Here is a 3,902-nt window from a genome sequence, read left to right as displayed (position 1 = left end):
TGGACGTAAATGCAAAGATTATGGAGAAAAACCTGAAAAACTTAGACATATTTCTCTTAGCAGAAGAGGCACCATATTAGCCTTTGATAATATTTCTCCCGAAATACTGGATAATACGTTTCTGTCACTTCAACAAGTTATGCTGGAAGCAATGAAGAACGATGGCTCCAATAATTTTAAGCTCACGCATATAGGAAAAGCAAAGCTTCACAGCCAAGGGATCCTACCTACAAGTTTAAAATGCAGTAACAAAATTATTGAAAAATCCAGAAACTATTTGAACACTCAAAATAAAAAGGAGGAGTACTATTTTTTAATTTATTGTTTAATTTAATCTAGTTTTTTGATAATAAATGTTGTGTTCTATATTTATTTTCTTTTGCTACTATTATTATGGGACAAATTACATTCATCAACTGCTACTATTATTATGGGACAGAGGGAGTACATCAATTATACTTCAATGAGGTTGATTTTTAAACTTTAGCTCTCAGGAACCTAAACCTTATCATATTTAAAATCAAACACGTCTCATATCCAAATATTTTTTATAATGGCATCAGGAGCCATCTAGGACCCAACTGTACATTGATCATCTCTCACTCCTTCTGTCTAGAGCTCACTCCCACCCACACCTACTCGAGCCACCTCCTGCTTTAAGCTTGCTCACTCCGTCCTCTAATGACTTTATGGTCTGCGGGTGATGCCACCTCTGCCCCATCACCCAGGCTCAAACCTGCCTGTGTGGCCCCTTCACTCCTTGTCAAGTCCCCTCTCTCTGAAGACTGCCTTTTCTCCTCTGACTCCCCCCAGTTCCTCAGACCACCACCCATCTTCAGGTCTGCGCTGGTCCCGCCATCCCTCAGGCTTCTGCACTCCATCCTGGTATTCTTTCTAGAGTATAGATGTAATCATGCCTCACCCACTTCAAAAGCTTTTAATGACTATTTCCCAGAAAGTTAACTCCTTGGTATGGTATTGATGGACTTTCAAAATCTTGCCTCAATCTGCTTTTCTAGCTTTATTTACCCACATGGTTCTACATGCCTTATTTTGTGCCACACTTCTCAGTCTCTGGGATTTGCATTTTCACACCTCCCAGCCTTTTCTTTCTTTCTTCTTTTTTAAAAAAATATATATTTTATTGATTTTTTACGGAGAGGAAGGGAGAGGGATAGTTAGAAACATCGATCAGCTGCCTCCTGCACACCTCCTACTGGGGATGTGCCCGCAACCAAGGTACATGCCCTTGACCGGAATCGAACCCAGGACCCTTGAGTCCACAGGCCGACGCTCTATCCAATGAGCCAAACCGGTCAGGGCCAGCCTTTTCTTTACATGATCTATTTTACCTGGAATGTCTGTCAAAAGCCTATTCAAATCTCAAGGCTCAATGCAAACTATACCATCTCTGTGAGCTCATAAATCATTACCAACACTTTGTGCCCATTAAAGTCAGCCAAATCCTCTGCATAGAGATACATTGACTCTTCTCCACAGTGGGCAACCTCTTTCAGGCTCATCTTTGTATGCCACAGCAGTAAAAATAGTCATTAATGGAATAATCTCCATGATTCAGTGGGAAGTATTATCACCTTAATTCTGCCAAGCCCAGCAACTTCTTCATTCTCATTGACCTCTGACTAAGTTAATGTGGCGCCCCTCCTGCTGTCTCCCCTCTTCTTTCTGAGACAGACATGCATTATGCTTGCTCACTCAGTCACCTAAGGCCTAACTGCCTCTCCTGCAATTCACGTGGCTGATCTCAAAGCCCAGCCTCCGCCCTCTGCCATTCCTCCTCAGTGTCTCCTCACATGATGGCTTATCTCATAATGTCAGTGACTACCTCTCTGGGGTGACAGTCTCTATCATGGAAGAATGGCCTCCACCTGCACGCCAGTCCTCAGACTCCATTATTCCCTGGACACAGCCTCTCTCAGTTTCCCCTGTCAGTGGCAAAACGGCTCTCCCAGCCTTCTGCCCTCCGGCAGGTAATAGTTAACACTGAAGGAGCACTGATGTCAGACACCGTGCTGAGCATCACGCATTATCACTTCGCTACAGCCAACGTGGTGGTTTCTGTTAAGTTCTCCACTTTGCACAGGAGGTTAGAGAGAGTAAGTAGCTTGCCCTAGTTCACACAAGCAGTCAAAGCCAGCTCCACCCATCTGGGCAGCCTGTGATGTTAAACACCAGCATTATTCAGGAAGTGCCCTGGACTTGAGGCCAGGAGATGTGGGTTCAAGTATTGACCTCACTACTTATTTTTTTTTTAATTTTAAAAATATATTTTATTGATTTTTTACAGAGAGGAAGGGAGAGGTATAGAGAGTCAGAAACATTGATGAGAGAGAAACATTGATCAGCTGCTTCCTGCACACCCCCTACTGGGGATGTGCACGCAACCAAGGTACATGCCCTGACCAGAATCGAACCTGCCACCCTTCAGTCCGCAGGCCGACCATCTATCCACTGAGCCAAACCGGTTAGGGCAACCTCACTACTTACTAATTAAGCAATTTTAAGCAATTATTTAAGCTTCACTTTCTTCCCTTGGGTTGCTATAAAGGTAATATGATAGAATGCATGTGAAAGTGCTTTGTGAATTCAAGTTGTTTCTACGTCTTGCATAAAAACATATAAAATTGGCCCAGCTGGCATGGCTCAGTGGTTGAGCATCAACATATGAACCAGGAGGTCACGGTTTGGTTCTTGGTCAGGGCACATGCCTAGGTTGCAGGCTCAATTCCCAGTGTGGGGTATGCAGGAGGCAGCCAATCAATGATTCTCTCTTATCATTGACTAGAGGCCCAGTGCATGACATTTATGAGCCTCTAGTCACTAGGGGGTGGGGGTGGGGGTCCCTCAGCCTGGCCTGCACCCTCTCACAGTCTGGGACCCCCGAAGGGTCCTTAACACTGTGGAGGTGAGAGAGGCTCCTGCCACCGCCACTCTGCTCGCCAGCTGTGAGCCCAGCTTCTGGCTGAGCAGCACTCCCCCTGTGGGAGTGCACTGACCACCAGGGGGCAGCTCCTGCGTTGAGCATCTTCCTCCTGATGATCAGTGCGCATCATAGCGACCGGTCGATTTGCATATTAGGGTTTTATTATATAGTACTAGAGGCCCGGTGCACAAAAATTTGTGCACTTGGGGGGGGTCCCCCAGCCCGGCCTGTGCCCTCTTGCAGTCTGGGACCCCTCGGGAGATAACGACCTGCTGGCTTAGGCCTGCTCCCGGGTGGCAGAGGGCAGGCCCAATCCCTAGGTGCAGCCCCTGGTCAGGCTCAGAGCAGGGCCGATTGGGGAGTTGGGGCACCGCCCCGTCATGCACAGAGCAGGGCGGATCGGGAGGTTGCAATGCCACCCTCAGTCACGCTCAGGGTAGGGCCGATTGGGGGGTTGGGGCACCGCCCCCTGTCACACTCAAGGCAGGGTCGATGGGGAGGTTGCAGTGCCACCCCCTGTCACGCACAGAGCAGGGCCAATCAGGGGGTTGGGCGCTGCCCCCTGTCACGCACAGAGCAGGGCCAATCAGGGGGTTGGGCGCTGCCCCCTGTCACGCACAGAGCAGGGCCAATCAGGGGGTTGGGCGCTGCCCCCTGTCACGCACAGAGCAGGGCCAATCAGGGGGTTGGGCGCTGCCCCCTGTCACGCACAGAGCAGGGCCAATCAGGGGGTTGGGCGCTGCCCCCTGTCACGCACAGAGCAGGGCCGATCAGGGGGTTGAGGAGCTCCCCCCTGTCACTCACAGAGTAGGGCCGATAGGGGAGTTGGGGCACCGCCCCCTGTAATGCACAGCGCAGGGCGGATCGGGAGGTTGCGATGCCACCCCTAGTCACGCTCAGGGTAGGGCCGATTGGGGGGTTGGGGCCCCGCCCCCTGTCACACACAGAGCCACAGGGC

Source organism: Myotis brandtii, unplaced genomic scaffold (assembly GCF_000412655.1).
Source record: "Myotis brandtii unplaced genomic scaffold, ASM41265v1 scaffold280, whole genome shotgun sequence".
In the NCBI taxonomy this organism is placed as follows: domain Eukaryota; kingdom Metazoa; phylum Chordata; class Mammalia; order Chiroptera; family Vespertilionidae; genus Myotis; species Myotis brandtii.
Note: the sequence above shows the minus strand (reverse complement) of the source record.